This window comes from Macaca nemestrina, chromosome 14 (genome assembly GCF_043159975.1).
Source record: "Macaca nemestrina isolate mMacNem1 chromosome 14, mMacNem.hap1, whole genome shotgun sequence".
NCBI classification, from domain to species: domain Eukaryota; kingdom Metazoa; phylum Chordata; class Mammalia; order Primates; family Cercopithecidae; genus Macaca; species Macaca nemestrina.
Window position 1 is genome coordinate 19268474 of NC_092138.1, and position 25525 is coordinate 19293998.

The 25525-nt window shown below is 36.1% G+C and overlaps 1 long non-coding RNA gene across 6 annotated transcripts in view; it reads right to left on the reverse strand.

Annotated features, from left to right (window-relative positions):
* The window catches only part of LOC105498723 (uncharacterized), a 157014-nt gene extending 136953 nt beyond the window's left edge, over window positions 1–20061 (reverse strand). For all 6 annotated transcript variants that reach the window (XR_011612418.1, XR_011612414.1, XR_011612417.1 and 3 more), the window contains exon 1: window positions 19913–20061. This is a non-coding gene — a long non-coding RNA (uncharacterized lncRNA). The remainder of the gene's footprint in view (window positions 1–19912) is intronic.
* Window positions 20062–25525: the final 5464 nt, after the last annotated feature.

Below are 25525 nucleotides of genomic sequence, written 5' to 3' on the forward strand. Positions count from 1 at the left end.
TAAAATATATTTTATATATTTAAAATATATAACATGTTATGTATATTGAAATGTTACATATAAAAAAACACATATAATACATATATTTTATATGTCATATTAGGATATATATTATATAAAATATATTTTATATATTTATAATATATAACATGTTATATATATTGAAATGTTATATATAAAATAACATACATATAATACATATAACATGTTATATGTATTATGTTATATATTATAAATACATAAAATATATTTTATAATGTCATATAACCTATATAACATAGAACAATCTATTTTATATAATCAAGTATGTATTTCACATAATATATTGAATCTATAAAATGTTTAAGAACACTAAGATTTTATTAAAGAAATGCATAAAAGGGAAATACAAATGTAAACAAATATCACAAAAGGTTATTCTATTTATCAAAAAATAAAAATTGCAGCAATAATGAGTAACTTTTTTTTTTTTGAGAGACAGAGTCTCACTCTGTCACCCAGGCTGGAGTGCAATGGCATGGTCTCAGCTCACTGCAACCTCCTCCTCCCAGGTTCAAGTGATTCTCCCACCTCAGCCTCCCGAGTAGCTGGGACTACAGGCACGTGCCACCGCACCTGGCTAATTTTTGTATTTTTAGTAGAGATGGGGTTTCACCATGTTGACCAGGCTGGTCTCGAACTCCTGACCTCGTATTCTGCCTACCTCAGCCTCCCAAAGTGCTGGGATTACAGCCATGAGTAACATTCTACACCTACTAAACAATTTTTTAACAAACATAATGCTGGGCTCATGTAGGAAACATATATTCTAAAACATTGTTAAACACTATGCAAATTATAAAAGAATTTTATGAAAGTGTTTGAAAAATACATATCAAAACTTTGGAATATTTTACATCAGTTGAACTCAATAACCCATAGCTGAGAATCTCCTGCTATTAAAAACATCAAAAACATTGTATAGTGATGTTCCTCACCTTTGAAGCAGATACTGTTGGCTACCTACCTAGCCTCCCATGATGGATAATTTCATTGGTCAACTTGACTGCCCCACAATATGCCTAGATATTTGGTCTAATATTTTGGGTGTTTCTGTGAAGACATTTTGGATGAAATTAACATTTAAATTGGCTTAAATGATGGTAAAAGATGCTTTCTCTTAACTTCGGATACAAATATCCCAACTTCTATTATTTATTTACTTTTTCACTTTTTTATAAAGGCCAAAAATTTATAATTACCTAAACCAGATGGGACTAGTAAAGCAAACTATTATATATCAACTCAGTGGGAGATTATCTAGGCATTATAAAAGCTCAATACTAAAACCATGCAACAGCATGGCAAAAAAGTCTCTCGAGTAAAGGATGTTTATAAAATAATGCTAAATCTTGCTCAATAAAATTTAAATAGAAGAAAGTTATGAATGCACATGCAAGCATAATGTTAAGTGTGAAAAGAATTACATAGTGTTATTAACTTTATAATACAGTTTAAATACATTTTTTAAAATATGCAACCATATCAAATAGAGACTTCTGTGCCATTAAAGCACAATAATATGATTCATACACACACCAAATGCATATTAGGTGTTGCCTTTGTGTAGAGTGTGAAAGAATTGGATCGGGGTAAGAGACATAGAAAAATGTGTCTACTGTTTATTTCTTTAAAAGTAAACAAGTTTTTGTTGATACATAATATTTGTACATCTTTATGAGGTATATGTGATTTTTGTTACATGCTTGGAATGTGAAATGATCAAGTCAGGGTAGTTAGGACATCTATCACCTTGGCTATTTATCATTTCTAGGTTTGGGAACATTTCGACCTTTTTTCTAGCTATTTTGAATCATACAATACATCATTGTTAACTGTAGTCGCCCTACTCTGTTATCAAACATTAGAACTTATCCTTCTATCTAAGACTATGTTTGTATCTATTAACCAATTCTCTTCACCCCCACACCACATATACCCTTTCCAGCCTCTGATACCTATCATTCCACTCTCTACTTCAGGGATGTAAACTTTTTTAGCTTCCACATCAGTGAGAATATGCAATCTTTCTCTTTCTGTGCCTACCTTATTTAACATAATGACCTCTAGTTCTACCTATGTTGCCGAAAATGACATAATTTTAATTTTTTATGGCCAAATAGTATTCCATTGTATATATACCACATTTTCTTTATCTGTTCCTCCACTGAGGGACACAGGTTGATTCTGTATCTTTCCTAGTGTGAACAGTGCTGCAATAAACATGGAGCGCAGGTATCCCTTTAATATAGTGACTTCTTTTCCTTTAGACAAATACCCAGTAGTAGATTCCTGGATCATATGGTAGTTCTATTTTTAATTTTTGGCGGAGTATACATACTGTTTTCCATAGTAGCTATACTAATTTTATATTACCACCAAAAATTTGTAGGAGATCTCTTTTCTCCACATTCTCATCAGCATCTGCTATTGTTTATCTTTTTAATAATAGCCATTCTAACTGGGGTAAAGTGATCTCCCATTGCGGTTTTGATTTGGATTTCCATAATGATTCGTGATTTGGGCATTTTTCATATAACTCTTGGCCATTTGGAAGTCTTCTTTTGAGAAATATCTATTCATGTCCTTTGTCCGCTTTTCAACGTGATTGTTTTTATCGTTGAGTTTCTTATATATTCTGAATAACAGTCCTTCGTAAGATGAATAGTTTGTGAATATTTTCTGCCATTCATCAGGCTGTGTCTTTACCCTGTAGTTTACTTTGTGGTACAGAAGCTCTTCAGTTTAATATAGTTATATTTGTCTATTTTTGTTTTTGTGGCCTGTGCTTTTGAGGTCTTAGTCATAAAATCTTTGCCTAGACCAATGTACTGATGCATTTCCTCTATGCTTTCTTCTAATAGTTTTATATTTTCAAATTTTACATTTAGTCTTTAACCTATCCTGAGTTGATTTTTGTATATGATGAGAGATAGGGGTCCAGTTCATTCTTCTGCATACAGGATATCTGCTTTTTACAGCACTATTAATTGAAGATGGTTCTCCAATGTATGTTCTTGGTGCCTTTGTTGAAAATCAATTGGCTGTAAATAAGTGGATTTATTTCTGAGTTCTCCATTCTGTTTCATGAGTGTATTTGTCTGTTTTTATACCAATACCATGCTTGTTTGGCTACTATAGTCTTATAATATAGTTTGAAGTCAGGTAGGGTGATGCCTCCACTTTGTTCTTTTTGCTCAGTATTGCTTTGGTTCTTTGGGTTTTCTAGCTCCACACAAATTTTAAGATTTTTTTTCTATTTCTGTGAATGAGTGAACAAAATTTAAGCAATATTATAAATGCTATCATTTATTTTTAGTAGATATGTATGTTATTTTTATTTTGTAGTTTTTTATTACATTTTAAGTAAACTAAATATAATACATATAGATAAGCAAACATGAATAATTTTAAGAATAATTATGATGGAAAAATTAATGGTTTGATTTCTCAGCATTACATTTTAAAAATATAAGCTAAGATTTGCAAAGTATTACTCAACAAACCGTAAAAGACTTGTAGTTAAAAGGCATTGCACTGATTGTTAAGTGACCTGTTTTCTAGCTTTTACTCTGCGACTAAGGTGTTAACAGTAGTCATTTGGCCCTTTTTCACTGAAGAAAACAGAAAAAATTCAACCTTAAGATAAAAGGAATCCACCACAGTTACAAGGGAATCATGGAAACCCATGGGGAGGGATATAGGTGAACAAAATGGGAAAAGGACCTTAAAACCCTTTAAGTTAGCCTGTGTACTCTCCTCTTGTACATTTATGTTTTGGGTTTTTTTTTTTTTTTTTTGGTTGTTTGTTTTCTGAGATGGAGTTTCGCTCTTGTCAGCCAGGCTGGAGTGTGGTGGTACGGTCTTGGCTCACTGTAACCTCTGCCTCCCAGGTTCAAGCGATTCTCCTGCCTCAGCCTCCCGAGCAGCTGGGATTACAGGCACCCACCACTAGGCCCAGCTAATTTTTGTATTTTTAGTAGAGACGGGGGTTTCACCATGTTGGTCAGGCTGGTCTCGAACTCCTGACCTCAGGTGATCCACCCACCTCAGCCTCCCAAAGTTCTGGTATTACAGGTGTGAGCCACTGTGCCCAGCCTTTTATTCTTTCAGCCTCCAGATAGGTTTTCTTTGTTTCTTTGGTCCACATGGACTAAAAACATATTACTTACACCTTATATGTTATATGTCTAGTTTTATAGTGATAAAGTAAGCAAGAGAAAGAGGGAAAGACTGAATTTCTTGATCTCAATATCATACTCCCAAGGAAAGAAATTCAATTAGAGCAATCTGGATCAGGTGCTCATGGATGGTCTAATATACTGTGGCAAGAAGCTTGGAATCCAACTATCCAGATGGCTGTGCTACAACTGTAAATGTGCAAAATGGGAGCGAGGTTAGGAAGGAGCAATTCCCAAAAGAAATAATGATAAACAAAAACAACCCACATCAGGCCGGGCGCGGTGGCTCAAGCCTGTAATCCCAGCACTTTGGGAGGCCGAGACGGGCGGATCACGAGGTCAGGAGATCGAGACCATCCTGGCTAACACGGTGAAACCCCATCTCTACTAAAAAATACAAAAAAACTAGCCGGGCGAAGTGGCAGGTGCCTGTGGTCCCAGCTACTCGGGAGGCTGAGGCAGGAGAATGGTGTAAACCCGGGAGGCGGAGCTTGCAGTGAGCTGAGATCCGGCCACTGCACTCCAGCCTGGGCGACAGAGCCAGACTCAGTCTCAAAAAAAAAAAAAAAAAAAAAAAAACCCACATCAATCTGTTAAAATATACTTTATATTTTTGAGCCTTAGTTTTCTGATCTTAAAAAAAAGTGTCAAGTCAGTGTTTACTTAAACTTTTTTTAAAATGTTGATCACACTCTATCTCTAATAATCTCATTAAAATATTTAGTATTTATTAAAGTAATTTCAAGATGTAAATGCTACTTCCTTATTCCTTTCTTGGTGGGTCATGGGGCTTTATAAAGGCTCTCACAAGAATCACAAAAAAAGAAAAAAGAAACAGTGATTTTATTTAAATGGAATGTCCCAAACTTTTCTGATCATGGAATAATTTTTGGAGGAATATACCTGGAGATGCTTTAAGAATCATTTCACTTTACCATTTATATGAGCCCTACGTTTCAGATCACAAGCTTCTGTAGGAAATACAATTTTAAAAAAACAATAACTGTACCATAAATCATTTATGTTAATAATTGTTCCCTGTCATATGCTTGAGGCCTCTAAAAAACAAAATTGCTCAAATAATTGCTCCTCTGAATCTGTGGAACTTGGGATAAACTTTTATTGGTATGAGAGCTCCTCATATCTTCCTATCTTTTTCTAATAGAATTGGTCTCTCATTGTTGGCAAAATTGTAAAGAACCCAGAGAGAGATTTCTATTCACAGTACCAAGAAAGAGATTTCAGAAAGGAGCTGAATACAGGAACTAAAATCAGGCAGCAGTTTCTCAGTGGGGCTAATGCATAATTTAAACTTTAGAGCACTTATTGATGTTAAGTAGAGATTCCACGGTTGAATGACAATGTCCTTTTAGTTCTTTCATTTTCAGTCAGGTTTATTTTTAAAACTTACATAGAGCATCCCTATCTCCTGCATGATGAATCAACGTAGACCTTAGCTGTGTCTTGCACGAGCGGCCAACCAATACATTTAGCCCTTTATTCCTGGAGGGGATCTACAGTTGCTACCTTTATTACAACACTTTATTGAAAATGTGTAATTTCAGTTCTCAGTTTCAAATTGTGTTTTATTAGTAAGAATTATTTGCTGTTCGCTAGAAAGTGATTTGAAGCCCAAGATAATTATAGAATCATAGAACTATAAAGCACATCCAGAGGTCACCGAGCTTACGTTCTACTCTGAAAGCAGACCTACGCCTTGGCTAAGCAAGCTATATTTCTAGCCACTTTGCCCCAGAGGAAATAATCACACATGTTCCGAATGTAGCTTAAACTCATGTTTAAAACTTTTGACCAGTTAGTATGGCTCATCACATTGGGAAGAATAAATGGAAACCCTGCAATCTAATAGGAGACTCCTTGCCATTCCTTCCTCTGTTCTGCCAGGCTTTCTAAGGGCTTGAGAGTTGATACTACTGATTTAGTTCTTAGAGTTTTCAGACTTTTGAGTAAAATGCTATCATCTAACATTTAATTTATTTCATGTATATATCACTTGAGCTATCCTTCTTTTCTTACAATTATCTTCAGTTGGTAAATGATGTCACCATTTTCCTGGTCACCCAAGCTTAAACTTAAATTTATATTGGATTCCTTCCTTTTCCCTCCAACCACACATTCAAACAGTAATTGTCTTATGATTTCTATCCCCAAATGTATCTCCTGTTTACTATTCTTTTCCATCTCTATTGATGCTGCCACTACCACAGTCCAGCTTCATACTGCTTCTCATTTGCTTCTCACCCATGCAAAACTTCCTAGTGAGTGATAATCCATCAGTTACAGATTGGATTCAGCTACACGTAACACAAAACATTAGCCATATATACAGCAACTTGGAAAGCAAATAGGGAGTTATTTTTCTGTCACATCACAATAGGGATGGCAGTAGGCAGTGGGATAATGTGGTGGTTCCACAGTATAAGGAATTCAAGACACTGTTGCCTTTCCATGCTTATATCCACAAGGTCTTAAGCAGTTTAATCACTGAATGCTACTTCTACTTTTGAAGAGCATTTTTGGAAGACCCACTCTAAGATCTCAGCTTATATGACAGTGGCTAAAACTAGAAACTGCCATTCCTTTCTTCAAAGGAGAAATGCAAATGTGGTCACTTTTTAAAAACTGTTTTCTGTTTCCTTTTTATGTTGTTGCATCACTATCCCCAACAAAACCAGTGTCCTGTAAAGAAGGGGAGGGGATCTACTGGGCAGGGGATCAGCAGCATCTGCCACAGCATCTTTGAGTTCAGATTTCACAGAACAACATGAATCTTACTGCGAGATTGATCTCAAAATACAACTCCAACCATGTCAAAGCTTGTCAAAACCATTCAATTCTTCAAATAGTATTGTGAATCAAGTCCAAGTTTCTCGGACTAACCAATTTAAAGGAACAATAATCGGGCCCCAAACTATTTTTTCATGATTCTTGGACACTTAATATTAAAATTAAGCTGAACCTGACAATTACGCATCTTGGAGTTGCCCTTCTTGAGGAGTATCTTTGTGACGGTCTCTGTATTTCCTTAATTTGAATGTTGGCCTGCCTTGCTAGGTTGGGGAAGTTCTCCTGGATAATATTCTGCAGAGTGTTTTCCAACTTAGTTCCATTCTCCCCGTCACTTTTAGGTACACCAATCAGATGTAGATTTGGTCTTTTCACATAGTCCCATATTTCTTGGAGGCTTTGTTCGTTTCATTTTATTCTTTTTTCTCTAAACTTCTCTTCTCACTTCATTTCATTCATTTGATCTTCAATCACTGATACCCTTTCTTCCAGTTGATCGAATCGGTTACTGAAGCTTGTGCATTCATCACGTAGTTCTCATGCCATGGTTCTCAGCTCCATCAGGTTATTTAAGGACTTCTCTACACCAGTTATTTGTTAGCCATTCGTCTGATTTTTTTCAAAGTTTTCAGCTTCTTTGCAATGAGTTCGAACTTCCTCCTTTAGCTCAGAGAAGTTTGATCATCTGAAGTCTTCTTCTCTCAACTCGTCAAAGTAACAGACGTGCATTTTGTGCACATGTACCCTTGAACTTAAAGTATAATTTTAAAAAAAAAGAAGCTGAACCAATTATCATGGTGGTTTTCTAAACATGGCATGTACCAATCATTGCCATCATTTCAACACATGTGGAACATTCCCTGTGCTGCCATCTTCATTTGTTGAAATCCTCTCATTTTGGAAGGCTCAACTCAAATCTCACCTCTTCTGAGTTCCTGATTTCTACTTGCCTTTAATGAACCTCCAATAACAGTAACACAAAAAGCTGAGTTAAATTTCATTCATTTCTGTGTTAAACTCTTTATGTACACAACGTCATTTAATACTAACAGTATTTCCTGGAAGTTAAGTTTTATTATCCCCATTTCATGGACAAGATATTTGAAACTCAATATAAGAAATTTGCTTTCCAGGTCACACTGCTAGAAAATAATAGTAGTCAAATTCAGTGCCATGCAATGGCAAAACCTGGGGTCTTCCCAATGCATGAAGACAGTTTCCTCTACTAAAGGACCAAGCTCATGGTCTGAAAGTCTGTATAATTTTTTTTTCTTCCGAGGAGAATCTGGTATTGATCTTTCTAGTCCCCATACCTATTAAAAAGCACTACCAAATAGGTTCATAAATTGAATGTCCCCTTTACAGGAAAAGGTAAATACCTCTAAATAGTTAGCAATGTGTCTGACGGTTCTGCTTTGAAGATATTTTTCATCCTGTTAACTTTTATTTAGTCTACTACTTTGGCTTCTCATTTTATGCATTATGAGTCTCTCATTTCAAAAAATATTTTAAATATCACTGTTTTTAAGAGGAGTAGTACCATGAAAACTTCTTTCTTCTACTTTCTATTGAGAACATTTTGAAACTTACAGAAAAGTAGAGCATACTATAATGAATCCTGTATGCTCAATGCCCACATTTAACCATTTTTGCAAAAATTTTGCAGTTTTTGCTTCATGTATTATTTTGCTGAAAGAGTATAAAGTAAATAACAGACATGATAACATATCTTCCCTATGTACTTCAATATGCAATTCTAAAACAAAACTCAGTAAGCATATTCTGTTCTTTAATCACAATACCATTATCAAATCTACCAAAATTCACAAGAATTTCTCAATTAACAGTTAATATCCAGTCTGTATTGAATTTTAGCTTCTCAAAAATGCTGACTCGATTAAACCAGGGTTCAAACAATTACCACATTTTCCTTTTCAATTGGTCATTATGTCTCTTAAGTCTCTTGTAATCTAGAAAATTCCCCTTTCCGTCCCCCTCATTTTTCCTGTAGCATTCCAGAGATAGGGCCAGTTGTCCTTTAGAATAATGTCCTACTTTCTGCATGCATCTGATTGCTCCCCCGCTTTTAAACTGTGTGTCCCATAAACCAGAATTTAGATTTAAAATATTGATTCAATCTGGTTGCACATCTGTGGCAAAAATGCATGAAGGTAAGGAGTAATGTCAGCAAGATGGAAGAATAGGAGGTCTCAGGCCTCATTCATCCCCACACACAGAAAGTCCAACTGACAACTATCCACAGACAAGAACACCCTAAAACTTGGGAATGTGACGGAAACATTCATGTGGACCACAGAACTGAATAAACCAGCAAGGGATAAGAAGAGCCTCATGTTGACTGTATCGTCCCTCTCCACCCTCAAGTTGGCACAGTGACAGAGAGGAGGATGTCTGGGAATCACAGTTTATACAGTGGGAAAAGAACAAGAGGCAGACATCTAGCTTCCCTATCATTCAGAGATGCTTCCCAGGAAGCTCACTCCTCTCTCTCTCTATCGGAAACATCAGGACTAATAAATAGCAAAGCCAGACCACTTGCGGCCAGACAGAAATAGAGAAAGGAAGCAGAGCTCACAGCAACCAGCATGCAGATCTTAGTGGTAGTACTGTGTTCCTTGTAGCAGTGGCACCTGATCATGACGCTGGCCAATAGCATACCTTACCCACAAAACTGAGCTGGTCACTCCAAGAAACATGATAGGAAGTTCAACCTGGCTTGAATCCCTAGACATCTAGCCAACAGCCAACCTCAAGGCCCCACCCACGAAGGGAGATTCCCACCTCCAAGCATATCAGTAGAGTGCATGGGCGAGACTTGCCCAACCTGAGAGTCTAAACAGTGGCTCAGATCAGCCTCAGAACCCACCCCAATTCTCTGCCCAGGTTAAAGAACCACAGTGCATTTCTGTGGGGTAAAGGGGTTGGACCTGCCCAATGTCCATGCCCAGGCAGCGAGAAAACTTCAACCATGCATTTCTATGAAACACAGCCCCTGGACCCATCTGTACAGAACAGCAACTCTACCTGACCACAGATCTCAGCCTGAAGCCCTGCCCAACTGCAGAACCCAAATAGCATTTCCCCCTGGCCAGGAAATACACTCTTCAGCCCTGCTCAATCAGAAGTAATTGTAGCACCCAGCCAATGGTCTCATCAAGCAGGATAGCTCAGCTAGCAGGCCCACCTGATCTCAGAGCAAATGAAGCAACCTAAGCAACTAGAAAACCCAACAGCAAGCTCTGTCTGTCTAGGGTTGTTACTAGCTGGAACAACTAGAGTCACAGGCTAGATGAAATAATGAAGGTCCATCCCTGCCAGAGAATACCTGAAAGGGCCAGAAGAGATGACTGTCTCCTCAAATACATAGATGTCAATGCAAGGACACAGGATTACAAAGAATCAGGAAATCATGACACCACCAAAAAAATATACCACCAAAACCTCAATAATGGTCTCTAAAGAAATTGAGATGTATGAAATAGCAAATAATTCAGAATAATCTACTCTTAAAGAAGTCCAGAGAACTACAAAAATATATGGATAGAAAATTAAATGAAACTTAGAAAACAATGCAGAACAAAACAAGATGATAGATAAATAGAAACAATTTTTAAAAATGAAATTCTAGGCCAGGCACAGTGCTCATGCCTGTAATCCCAGCATTTTGGAAGGCAGGCAGATCACTTGAAGCCAGGAGTTTCAGACCAGCCTGGCCAATGTGGTGACACCTCATCTCTATTAAAAATACAAAAAAATTTAGCTGGGTGTGGTGCAAATGCCTGTAATCCCAGCTACTGGGGAGGCTGAAGCAGGAAAATTGCTTGAACTTGAGAGGCAGAGGTTGCAGTGAGCTGAGATTACGCCACTGCAGCCTGGGTAACAGAATGAGGTTTTGTCTTAAAAAAAAAAAGCTTCAAAAATAGACTCAGTCAAGCAAAAGAATCAATGAGCTAGAACATTTGAAATTACCCAGAGAAGCAAAAAGAGGCACTAATTTAAAATAAACAAAGTCTATGGGAATTATATAACACCAGTAAGAGAAGTAAATTTATATAAGCTTCAGAAGGAGAACAAAGATTAAAAGAGCCAGAAAGCGTATTTAAAGAAATGATAAATTTTTCTCAAATCTGGAAAAGGCTACTAATATCCATGTATAGGAAGTATAGAGGTCTCCAATCAAATTCAACCCAAACAAAGCTCACCAAGACACATAATAAAATATCAAGAATCAAGAGAAAAAAAAAAAAATCTGGGAGCAGCGAGAACTAAGAAACTTTTTTTTTTTTTTTTTTTTTTTTTGAGATGGAGTCTAGCTCTGTCACCCAGGCTGGAGTGCAGTGGCACGTTCTCAGCTTACTGCAAGCTCCACCTCCCAGGTTCACACCATTTCTCCTGCCTCAGCCTCCTGAGTAGTTGGGACTACAGGCTCCCGCCACCATGCCTGGCTAATTTTTTGTATTTTTAGTAGAGACAGGGTTTGACCGTGTTAGCCAGGAAGGTGTCTATCTCCTGACCTTGTGATCCACCTGCCTCGGCCTCCCAAAGTGCTGGCATTACAGGTGTGAGCCACCGTGCCCAGCCAAGAAACATTTTATATACAAGGGAGTCTCAATACAGCAATCAAAAGATTTATTAATAATAATATCCACCATTGATTAAGCATCTATAACATGTTAGGCATTGTAATCTCAGTTCATAGGAGTTTCTTGATAATAATTTGATGAATGGATACATTAACAAATCAATTAATGAAAAAAAAAAGATTTCTTAGCAGAAACCTTGCAGACCATAAGAGAGTAGGATGATAGAGTGCAGAAGGAAAAATGCTGTCAACCAAGAATCCTTTACCTGGCAAAGCTGTCCTTCAGAAATGAGGGAGAAATAAAAACTTTCCCAAGCAAATGAAAGCTAAGAATTCATTACCACTAGGCCTGTCTTATAGGATTTGAAAAAGGGTGTTCTGTTAACCTGAAATAAAAGGTTGCTAATTAATAACATAAAATAGATGAGAGCACAAACTCATAGTATAAGTAATGCAAAGTAATACTCAGAGCACTATAGAACTGTAATGATGGTGTACAAGCAATTTTATCTCTACTATTAGGATTAAGAGAAAGCTATTAAAAATACTATAGTCAAATTAAATTGATATGGGATATAAATTATCAAAAGATACAAATTTTGACATAAAAATACAAAATGCAGGGGTAGGCGAAGTGTCGAATTGTCATATAAAACCAAAGTTAAGTTGTTATCAGCTTGAAACGGCCTGGTTTAAGTATATTATGGTTTATGTAACCGTTGTGGTAACCACAAGTCATAAACCTTTGTGTTAGATGCACAAAACACAATAGAATTTAAAGCATACCACTACAGGAAATTATTAATTCACAAAAGACAGCAAACAAAGAAGACAGGAGAAAGCAATTTACAAAGTGTCAGCAGGAAGTCTTCACCTATCAATAATTACTTTGAACATAAGTTGATTACATTAAAGACAGAGTGGCTGGATGGATTTTTTTTAAACAGAATATGCTAACTAGAAGGGGACTCAACTCATTTTTAAAGACACACATAGACTGAAAGTGAAGGGGAAGAAAAAATATTCCACGCAAAGGGAAATCAAATGAGAGCAGGGATAGCAACACTTATATCAGACAAAATCTAATTTTAAAAAAGAGACAAGAAAGGATAATATACAATGATAAAGGAGTTGATTCATCAAGAGGATGTAAGGATTGCAAATATATATGTATCAGGCATCAGAGCACCTAAAATATAAGGCAGATATTAAAGGATCTGCAAGGAGAGCTAGAATACAATACAATAATACTAGGAGATTTCAATACTCTACTTTTAATAATGTACAGATTATCTAGGCAGAAAATTCACACAGAAACATTGGATTTGAACTACACTTTAGACCAAATGGACCTAACAGACATATGTAGAACATTCCATCCAACAGCAACAAAATACACATTCTTCTCAAGTACACACAGAACATTCTCCAGGATAGATCACACATTAGGACATAAAATAAGTTTGAACAAATTAAGAGGACTGAAATCATATCAAGTATCTTTTCTGATCATAATGGTATAAAACTAGGAGTCAATAACAGGAGATATGTCAAAATTAAACAACATGTTCCTGAACAACCAGTTGGTCAAAGAATACATAAAAAGGAAAATTTAAAAATCTCTCAAGGCAAATGAAAATGAAAACACAACATACCAAAACTTAAGGGACATAGCAAAAGCAGTTCTAAGAGGGAAATGTATAGCTATAAATGCCTATATCATAAAAGAAGAAAGAACACAAACAACTTAGTTCCTCAAGGAGCTAAAAAAAGAAAAAGCAAACTAAGCCCAAAGTTAGTAGAAGGAAGGAGATAATAACAACCAGAGCAGAAATAAATAAAAGGGACACTAGAAAAAGAATTTTTAAAAATCAACACAACTAAGTTGGTTTTCTTTTTTCTTTTTTTTTTTTTTTTTTTTTTTTTTTTTGAGACGGAGTCTCGCTCTGCTGCCCAGGCTGGAGTGCAGTGGCCAGATCTCGGCTCACTGCAAGCTCTGCCTCCCGGGTTCACGCCATTCTCCTGCCTCAGCCTCCTGAGTAGCTGGGACTACAGGCGCCCGCCACCTCGCCCGGCTAGTTTTTTTTTTTGTATTTTTTAGTAGAGATGGGGTTTCACCGTGTCAGCCAGGATGGTCTCGATCTCCTGACCTCGTGATCCGCCCGTCTCGGCCTCCCAAAGTGCTGGGATTACAGGCTTGAGCCACCGCGCCCGGCCGGTTTTCTTAAACAATAAACTAAATTGGAAAACAGTTAGACTAAGAAAAAAATAGAGAAGACTCAAATAAAACCAGAAAGGAAAGAAATTACAACTGACATCACAAAAATACAAATGTTCATAAGATATTATGAACAATTACATGCCAAAAAATTGAATAACCTAGAAGAAATAAATTCCTAGAAACATAACCCAGCAAGATGGAATCATGAAGAAATAGAAAATCTAAAAAGTTCAATAATGAGTAAAGAAATTGAACCAGTAGGCCGGGCGCGGTGGCTCAAGCCTGTAATCCCAGCACTTTGGGAGGCCGAGACGGGCGGATCACGAGGTCAGGAGATCGAGACCATCCTGGTTAACACGGTGAAACCCCGTCTCTACTAAAAAATACAAAAAATTAGCCGGGCGCGGTGGTGGGCACCTGTAGTCCCAGCTACTCGGGAGGCTGAGGCAGGAGAATGGCGTGAACCCGGGAGGCGGAGCTTGCAGTGAGCTGAGATCCGGCCACTGCACTCCAGCCCAGGCGACAGAGCGAGACTCTGTCTCAAAACAAAAAAACAAAAAAACAAAAAAACAAAAAAAAAAGAAATTGAACCAGTAATAAAAAGTACATCAAAGAAAAAAGCAGGAGCTGATGGCTTCACTGCTGTATTCTACCAAACATTTAAAGAAAACCTATTACCAATTCTTCTCAAATTCTTCAAATAATTAAAAAATAGGGAAGACTTCCAAACTCCTTTTATAAGGCCAGTGCTACCCTGATACCAAAACTAGACAAAAATATTACAAAAAAAATTAGTTTACAGGGCCAATATCTCTAATGTACATAAATGCAAACATCTTCAACAAAATACTACCAAACCAGATTCAACAGTACATTAAGAAGATTATTCATCACGACCAACTGAGATTTAACTCTATGATGCAAGCATGACTCAATATATGTAAATTAATACATGTGATACAAAATATTAACAAAATAAGAAACAAACAACACATAATCACTTCAACCAATGTAGAAAGAGCATTTGACAAAATTCACCATTTTTTCATGGTAAAAAAAAACTCTCAACAAATGAAGTACAGAAGGAATGTACCTCAACACAAGGAAGACCATATACAGTAAGCCCACAGCTTACATTACACTCAGTGGAGAAAATTAAAAGGTTTCCATCTAAGATCAGGACTAAGACAAGAGTACCCACTCTCACCAATTCTATTCAACATAGTACAGGAAATCCTTGCCAGAGAAATTAGGCAAGAGAAAAAAATAAAAGACATCCAAAATAGGAAAGGAAGAGGTTAAATTATCTTTTTTTTCTTTGCTGACGACATGATCTAATATAGAAAGCCCTAAAGACTGTACCAAAACCTGTTAGAATAAATACTGTAAAGTTGCAGGACACAAAATCAACATAAAAAATCAATAGCATTTCTATAAACAAAAATGAACTATGCATTAAAAACAATCAAGAAAACAATCCCATTTATAATAGTTACAAAAAATCCCTAAAATGCTTAGGAATAAATTTAATCAACGTGGTGAAAGATCTGTACACTGAAAAGTATAAAACACTGACGAAGAAAATTGCAGACACAAATGAATGGAAAGATATTCCCTGTTCATGGATTGAACAAAATAATATGTTTTAAATGTCTATATTACCAAAAACAATCTACAGGTTGAATGCAATCCCTATCAAAATTTCAATATAATTTTTCACAGAAATAGAATAAACAAACCTAAAATATATGTGGAACCACAAACACACACACACAAATATCCAAGGCAATCTTAAGCAAAAAGAACAAAGCTAGCGGCATCACACTACCTGATTTCAAACAGTATTACAAAGCTATAGTAATTAGGACAGCATGGTACTAGCATAAAATAGACACATCAATGAATGGAAGAGAATAGAGAACCCAAAGGTTAGCCCATGTATTTACGGTCTACTGATTTACAGCAATGATGCCAAAAACATGCAAAAAAGGCAGTCTCTTCAACAAAGTTTGTTGGAAAAACTGGATATTCACCTCCAAAAAAATGAATTTGGACCCTCATCTCATATCATATACAAAAGTCAACTCGAAATCAATGAAAGAATTAAACATAAGACATGAAACTGTAAAACTACTAGAAAATAAAAAACCATGGGGAAATTTACATTAGTCTGATATCTGACTTTTTGGATTTAACTGCAAAAGCTCAGGCAGCGCAAGAAAAATTCGACAAATGAGATTATATCAAACTGAAAATCTTCTGCACAGAAAGGGATACAATGATTAGAGTGAACAGACAGCCTACAGATTGGGACAAAATATTTGCAAGCTGTACTTCTGATAACGAGTTAATGTTCAAATATATAAAGAACTCAATAGCAAGAAAATAAATAACCTGATTAAAAAATAAGCAAAAGACCTGAACAGATATTTCTTAGACGACGACATATAAATGACCAACAGATATATATAAAAATGCTCAATATCTAATCACTAAAAAATGAAAATTAAAACCACAATGATATTACAGATATATGAGAAAAACTCAACATCCCTAATTATTAAAGGAATGCAAATTAAAGTCACAATGATATATCATCTTCCACCTGTCAGAATAGCTACTATTAAAAAGATGAATGATAAGTGTTGTCAAGCAAATGGAAAAAAGGGAATCCTTGTACACTGTTAGTGGGAATATAAATTAGTACAGCCATTTTGTAAACTGCATGGAGGTTCCTCAAAAAACGAAAAATAGAACTACTTCATCATCTAGCAATCCCACTTCTGGATATATATCCAAAAGATCTGAAATCAGTATGTCGAAGCAGTATCTATACTCCCATATTCATTGTAGCATTATTTACAATAGCCAAATTACAGAATCAATGTAAGTGTTCATCAATGGATCAATGGAGAAAGAAAAAGTGGCATTTATACATAATGGCATACTATTCAGCCTTACAGAAGAGGGAACCTTTTCATTTGCAACAACATGGGTGAACCTGTAGGATATTGTGCTAAGTGAAACAACCTAGGCACAGAAGGACTAATGCCACATGATCACTTACAAGTGAAATCTAAAACAATCAAATTCAGAAGCAGAAAGTAGAATGGAGGTTATCAGAGGCTGGAGGGTGAAAGAAATTGAAAGATGTTTGCCAAAGTGTACAAAGTTTTAGTAAGAGGAATAATTTGAGATCTATTGCATAGCCTAGTGACTAGTTAATAATAATTATTACATATTTTAAGAATGCTAAAAGAGTAAATTTCAAATGTTCTCAATAATGGTATTTGAGGTAATAAGTATGCTAATTACCTTGATTTAATCATTTACATTGTATACATGTATAATAACATCACTTTGTACCCCATAAATATACACAATTATATTATGTCAATTTATAATTTTAAAAAAGAATTCATAAAGGCATATATTTCCTCTTGTTCAAAAACATATAGCGATAACAGCAGGAAACAAGTGAGAATGACTGCAAATGCTTTAATTCAATTAGGGCATTGTCTCTGTCTTTTTACTGTGTGAATAGAATTTCTGAGAATGTATTGAGTATTTTCCAAGAATTGCAGTATATCATAGATCTCAATCTTCTCTCCAACAAGTTGCCTCAAAGAAAATAAAAGAACAAAATGAGAAAAAAAAAAAAAAAAAATTCCGATCGAGTATTATCTTCCCATGTGATCATTTATGACAGCTTGAGAATGAAATTGAGCCTAAAACGCCAACAGCTATATTTTCATAAGTGAAGGCCCCACACTGATTGCCAGTGGTAACACAGTACAACAAAAAAAGGAAAACAATGTGAACTGCTCACATAACACCAAGCAGCTTTTCCAGTTTGCTTTGTTTAGTCTCTCTTTCACTGTTGTAGAAACAACACTTCAGTTCTGGTGAGAGGGCTCTTTTATTACAACACAATACAATTCTCTCATAGTGACTTGTATATAAATAGTAGGCCACAATCTTTTAAAAATACACTACTCACACTCCAGATACAGCATTAATAATATCCAAGTAATAAACAGCATCATGGCTTATGACACACGAAATTCTGACTTGTGATAACAGGTTGGCCAACTACAGTGGGGCACAAAGGGGTTTCAAGCACATAATGTCTTCTATTTCCTGATCACTGTTTATCAAGAGTGTTGGTGTTCATATTGTGACCTAACATAGATTTCAACATGTTTTGTTACAACTAATTATTTGGCATATTAATACTACTAACCAATTACAATAGCTAATATCAATTTAGGTTACAACATGCTGGGCAATATACTAAGTCCTTTGCAAGCATTACCTCACACTTCATTTAATCCTCAAAAAATAAAAATACAAACTATGCTATAAATATTGTCATTATGCTCTTTCTGCTGATAAAGAAACTAGAACTTCCAGAGTTTTAATAAATACTCAAGCTGTATGACTCCAAAGACTGTGCTCATAAAGTGGTATCTTGGGGGAAAGAGGATATTATGACTATTGCTTTGGGTCCAAGAAGGTGTCAGTTATGGATTCTCCTGAGACCAAACAGAAAATCAGCCATTCTAACTTCTTCCAAAATTTACTTATTTGGTCTTGTCATCACTGGGTCACAAGCCTCATGGCTAGAGACTAACGATAGGTGAAGTGCGCACTACTCAAGTTATTACTGAGTAATAGGATATTTCCCATCAGTTTCCAAACTAGGATATCCCAAAGTGAGCACATTCTTCTGATAGAATCACCATGGACGCTTACTCACTAACACCATTCAAAGTTTAACATTCAGCACCGAAGAGGAGGAAGGGAAAGTTGGGGTTGTCTCAACAGACATGTAGTAACAAAGCAAAAAGGGAACTTGTGATTCCAATAATAGAATAATTGAAATAACCAAAAACTTTACAGTTATTATATATCTGTAAAAAATTATACATAAATGTAACACATATCTTCTTAAATACACTCCTAAGTTCACCAAAAAAGGAAAATATCCAGAAGAAACACAGAGAAAGCACAGATCACCAGAACCTAAATCTATGGCTGTTTCAGGATAAGAGATGATATTACATAACAGCTATCAATTATAACCAGATTGTTTGGATTTTAGAAAACACCTAAAAATAGTACATAAGGTCTTGGGTCACCAAAATTAGGTTGTTGCAGTTACAAATTCTACCTAAAGCCAGAAGCTCAGGACTCACAGGAAAGATCAACCAACAAACCGAAAGAGATGACAATAAAATTTATCTGTCTTCGACTAAACTCTAAGTGGAAAAATTAGTCTTCCCTGAGAACTCATAATCGTATATGTGAGTCTTAGGTGTGAATTTATACTCTTTGTGAATGTACTTCGTGCATTACTGCTAGTCCCCGTGAATAATATATATTACTATTATTGCTTATTCGTACACAGTACATTCATAAATAACAATACATTACAAATCCAGTCCACATGCAGATAAGCATGTATTAATAATTCTTTAATCGACTATCACACATCTACTATTGACTGTACAATCAAACTTCATCCACATGGATATTGACCTGTACTGTAAATCCCGTACTATGTAAATTGATATTACATAGTACATACATTCTTTCATCGGACATAGCACACATCTATTATTGACTGTACAATCAAACGTAATCCACGTGGATATTGACCTGTACTGTAAAAACCTGTACTATGTAAATTGATGTTACATACATTTGTTCATTGGACACAGCACATTTTAGTCAAGACATCCCTCATCAACATGGATATCCCCTACCAATTTTTGGTCTCTTAATCTAACAACCTCCCAGAAATCATCCCGCTCAAGAAATCACCATCCTGCTCGGGGGTGCTACACTCCTTGCTCGGGCCTATGACACTTAAGGGTGACTATACTGAAACTATACCTGGTATCTAGTTGTTACTTCAGGGCTGTAACATTAAGATCGCCCACACATTCCCCTTAAATAAGACATCTCGATGGACTAGTGACTGCCACCCTATTAACCAGTCACGGGAGCACTGTCATGCATTTGGTATTTTTAACTTTAGGGGATGCTATCACTCACCGTCACGGAAGGCCTGGTCCTTGCCGAATCTGCTGTAGACAAACTCGGATTTGATTCCTGCCGAATCAATTGTAGAACCTGAGCTTATATTGAATATTCCGGGCTGGCATAATAACCATAAAGTGTTACTTCATGCTTGAAAGACTTAATAATCAATAGACGCTCACGCACATACGCACCCTCACGTAGGCACGCTCACGCAGGCACGCTCACGCAGGCACGCTCACGCAGGCACGCTCACGCAGGCACGCTCACGTACACGCGTTCACCCAATTTCAAGAACTATGTCTGATTAAATCCGCAACACTTCCCATCTCTGACTTTATCATCGACCTAGGTAAACGTACCCTTGCCAAACCTCTAAAACGAGAGACTAAAATGCAACCCAGTCAGAGCCGAGAAATCATATTTTAACCACGAACACCTCAACAGCTACCCCTCGATTGATGTAATTTTTCTAAAAAATCTTAGGACCCTCCTATCAAATTATTCCTCCATTTTGTATAATAAATGTAACTAAGTTTCCGCCCTAATACTAATACTGTAAGCATATCCCTCTGAAAGTGCTGCCCCATTATATCATACCCTAAATCAACCGTACTCTATGAGTAATCCTCTCAGCCAAACCTCTGCAAATTCAACTTTAAAGACCCTGAATTTCCACAACTGTAAATGACTATTTATACTTCCTTCTTTCTCATATTTTAGTTTTCCACCAAGTATTTATGTAGTTAATGTAGCTTAATTATTCAAAGAAAGACACTTTTCTTGTCTAGATGGGCCCACATAACACCATAAACAAATAGGTTTGGTCCTGGCCTTTTTATAAGCTCTTGGTAAGATTACACATGCAAGCATCCCCGCCCCAGTGAAAATGCCCTCTAGATCACCTGGATCAAAAGGAGCAGGTATCAAGCACACACAAATGCAGCTCAAAACACTTCGCTTAACCACACTCCCATGGAAAACAGCAGTGATGAATCTTTAGTAATAAATGAAAGTTTGACCAAGCTATACTAATATTTAGGGTTGGTTAATTTCGTGCCAGCCACAGCGGCCAAACAATTAACCCAAGCTAATAGAACTCAGTGTAAAGAGTGTTTAAGATCTACCCTCAGAGAAGCTAAACTCCATCTAAGTTGTGAAAAACTCCAGCTGAGCAGGGCACCGTGCCTCACGCCTGTAATCCCAGCACTTTGGGAGGCCAAAGCGGGTGGATCACAAGGTCAGGAGATCGAGATCATCCTGGCCAATATGGTGAAACCCTGTCTCTACTAAATACAAAAATTAGCTGTGCTTGGTGTCGCATGCCTGTAATCTCAGCTACTCGGGAGGCTGAGGCAGGAGAATTGCTTGAACCAGGGAGTTGGAGTTTGCAGTGACCCTAGATCACCACTGCGCTCCAGCCTGGATGACAGAGCGAGACGTCCTAGAGTAAGGTCAGCTAAATAAGCTATCGGGCCCATACCCCGAAAATGTTAATTACACCCTTCCCATACTAATTAATTCCTTAGCTCAACTTATTATTTCCCTTACTATTTTCACAGGAACTCTTATCACGATGCTAGGCTCACACTGATTTCTCATCTGAGCAGGCCTAGAAATAAACATACTAGCCCTTATCCCAATCTTAATTAAAAAAATCAATCCCAGCTCTACAGAAGCAGCCACCAAGTATTTCCTCACACAAGCAATGGCATCTATACTTCTCTTGATAGGTATCCTTTCCAATAACCTGTCCTCCAGACAATGAACAATAATAAACGCTATTAATCAATTTTCATCCTTAATAATAATAGTGGCCCTAGTAATAACACTAGGAATAGTTCCCTTTCACTTCTGAGTCCCAGAGGTAACCCAAGGAATCTCTCTAACATCTGGTATACTTCTCTTCACATGACAAAAACTAGCCCCATCTCAATTAGGTTTCAAATTTTCCCATCAACAAACACGAACATCCTCCTATCTATCACAATCCTATCCATTATAGTGGGTGGTTGAGGAGGACATAACCAAACACAACTGCGTAAAATCCTAGCTTATTCCTCAATCACTCACATAGGTTAAATAATAGCAGTACTAATCTGTAACCCAAACATTACCATTCTAAACCTGATTATTTACCTCATCTTAACAACAACATTTCTAGCACTCAACCTGAGTATTAGAACCACAACCCTGTCACTATCTCATGCCTGAAACAAATTAACATGGTTGATGCCTGTAATTCCACTAATTCTACTCTCTAGGAGGTTTATCCCTATTAATAGGATTCCTGCCTAAATGAATCATCATCCAAGAATTACAAAAAGCCTTATTACCCTGACTATTATAGCTACCATGGCCCTACTCAACCTGTACTTTTACATAAATCTAATTTATTCCATCTCAGTGACACTATTCCCCATATCAAATAATATGAAAATAAAATGACAATTCGAAAACACAAAACCCATACTCTCTTCCCCCACTTGTCATCTCCTCTACCCTCTTCTTACCCATCTCTCCATTAACACTAATTATAACTTAGAAATTTAGGTTAAATAAGACCAAGGGCCTTCAAAGTCCTTAGAAAGTAGGTTACACTTAATTTCTGTAACAGATCTAAGGACTGCAGGACTCTATTCTGCATCAACTGAATGCAAATCAACCACTTTAATTAAGCTAAGCCCTTGCTAGACTGATGGAATTCAAACCCACGAAAATTTAGTTAGCAGCTAAACACCCTAATCAACTGGCTTCAATCTCCTTCTCCCACCACTAGGGGAGAAAGGCCAGAGAAGCCCCGACAGGACTGAAGCTGCTTCTTTGAATTTGCAATTCAACATGAAAAATCACCTCAGGGCTGGTAAAAAGAGGCCTTGACCTCTGTCTTTAGATTTACAGTCTAATGCTAACTCAGCCATTTCACATTTTTTCCCACTTATTTTCATCAATCGTTGATTGTTTTCAACTAACCACAAAGATACCAGAACACTATACCTGCTAGTTGCTGCATGAGTGGGGGATAGTAGGCACCGCCTTAAGCCTTCTAATCCTAGCAGAATTAATCCAACCAGGAACTCTGCTAGGAGATGATCAGATCTACAATGTTATTGTTACTGCCCATGCATTCATTATAATCTTCTTTATGGTAATACCAATCATGATTGGGGGTTTCGGCAACTGGTTAGTCCCCCTAATAATTGGTGCACCCGATATGGCATTCCCCCGGATAAATACTATGAGCTTCTGACTTCTCTTCTGAAGTATATATCTTATTCAAAGTTGTTCTAAGTCCAGTTAAGATTTAGGACACCAAAGAAAGCCCAGAAAACTAAAGACCATTTCTCTATAGGAATGATACAGAAAAGTGAATACCAAGAAGCCTTCCTAAACTAAATTCAAGAGAGAAATGAGTCTTCATAGGTTTAGGAAAAGCTGTGCCAACTCCTATACCTTGGGGGGAGGAGGGAAAGTATGTAGATATCATTAGATGGAGGAACATACCTCACAAAGAATGGGAGACTTTGCAGCGATAACAAACAAGCAGAGCCTTAGATGACAGTGTGAGCTGGCAAGATGGATTTGAGTCTAGAAGGAGAGTGCAAATCACAACACCTGACAGTTTTTCCATACGCATTACTCATGTTCCACTTTGCATTTTGCTGAGAAAGTAAGCAGTGAAAGAAGGGCTCAAAATCTAAGGTATTTTAGAGACCCACTCATTCCACAGGGCTGGCATTCCAAAGCCCTGTTAGAGTTTAATCTAAGGTTAAAAAAAAAAATCTGAGACTTCAGCTCAACTCTTCTAAAGCAAGTATTTACAAGATCAAAAATGGGTCAAGGAGAACTGGGTTAATCACTGGCAAACTCAATATAGTCAAAACAACAGACCAGCCATAGTAAAACTCAAATCTACGAGGACTCCAAGATCAGTCCTTATTCTACCTTCAGTTTAGAATAACAAACTCTCATTCTCTGGAAAATAAAAAATACCCCAAATCATACATCTTTCTTCACTGTTATTTTACAAAGTCTAGAATACAATACAAAATTATGAAATTTATAAAGAATCAATACGATCTGAAATTTTCTAAAAATTTAAATACATACAGTCAACAGGAGTAAATCCACAGAAGACCTCATTACTGAAGTTAGAAGTCAACAGATTTAAAACAACTATTATAATGTGTTTTAAAAATTATAGCGTAAAAGATATTATAGGTAAACATGTTTTTTGAAGAAAAGTCAAAACTCTCATTGGGAACCAAATGGAACTCTAGAACTAGAGAACATAATATCTGAATAAAACAAAATAAAATTTTACAGTATATTATTTATTTGAATGGCATAACAGAATATTAGACACTGCCGGAAAAAGAATTAGTGAACTTGAAGAGAGGTTATTATAAATTATTCATAATGAATCACAGAAAAAATTTACTATATGAACAGAGCATCAGTGAACCCAAGGTGTCTACAATGCATTTAATTGAAGTTCCAAAGAGAAGAGAACGGTTTTTAAAGAAACAGTAAATTTTGTAAAAGTTGATGAAAAACACTAACCCCCAGATCCAAGAAGCTAAATGAATCCTAAGCAGAGTACATATATGAAAAACAAAACCAAATCACTGATGTTCAAAGTCAAATTAAAGGAAACTAATCATAAAGGAAAACGTTAAAAGTATTCAGAAATAAAAAGACGTCTTACATTCAAAGGAACAATCACAAAAAGGAAAGCAGACTTCACATCAGAAGAAATATAATTCAGAAAACAAATGGAACAACCTATTCTAAAATCTAAAAAAAAAAAAAAGTTAACTATCTCCAGCAAAAATACCCTTTGAAAACGGAAGGTGAATTAAAGATAATAATTCTTCAGTTTGTGAGAAAGTATACCAGATGAAAATGTGGACCTGCGAAGAATGAATGCTGTAAATAGTAAATACATATATAAATGTAAAAGAAAATTTGCTCTCTTTTCTTAATTTTAAACAATGATCTTTAAAGTGAAAGCAAAAACATTCTACTGTAAGGCTTATAAAAATGTAGAAAAATAGATATCAACAAGAGCACAAAGTATACAGAGGGTAATAGGAAAGAGATTGTTATACAGTTTTTATAGTATACATGAAGTAGTATTTTATTAATTCATGGGAGACTGTAAAAGGTTAAAGTTGTATATTGTAAACTCTGGAGCCAACATCAGCACATATTTTAAATAAATCTTAAAAGAAAATAGGGATAAAATGGAATACTATATAATATTTAATTTACTCAAAAAGATAACATGAAAGGAAACACAAAAGCAGATGAGAGAAAAATAGACAGATTTAAACATGATCATATTAACAATTACATTGAAAACATAGAACACAAGTGACAAATTCAAGGCAAAAAATTATCCAATTGCATAAGAACTAGCAAGAAATTACTAGTATATAATAGTTGTATTGCTCAATGGAATAGTATAGAGAATCCCAAATCAGAGCTACACTTACATGATCAATTGATTTTTGACAAAGAACTGAAACAACTTTATAACAAAAAATGCATCGTTTCAACAAAGATGCTGGAACATAGATCCATAGTTTTAAAAAATAATAATCTTCAGCCTTTACACCTTCCAGT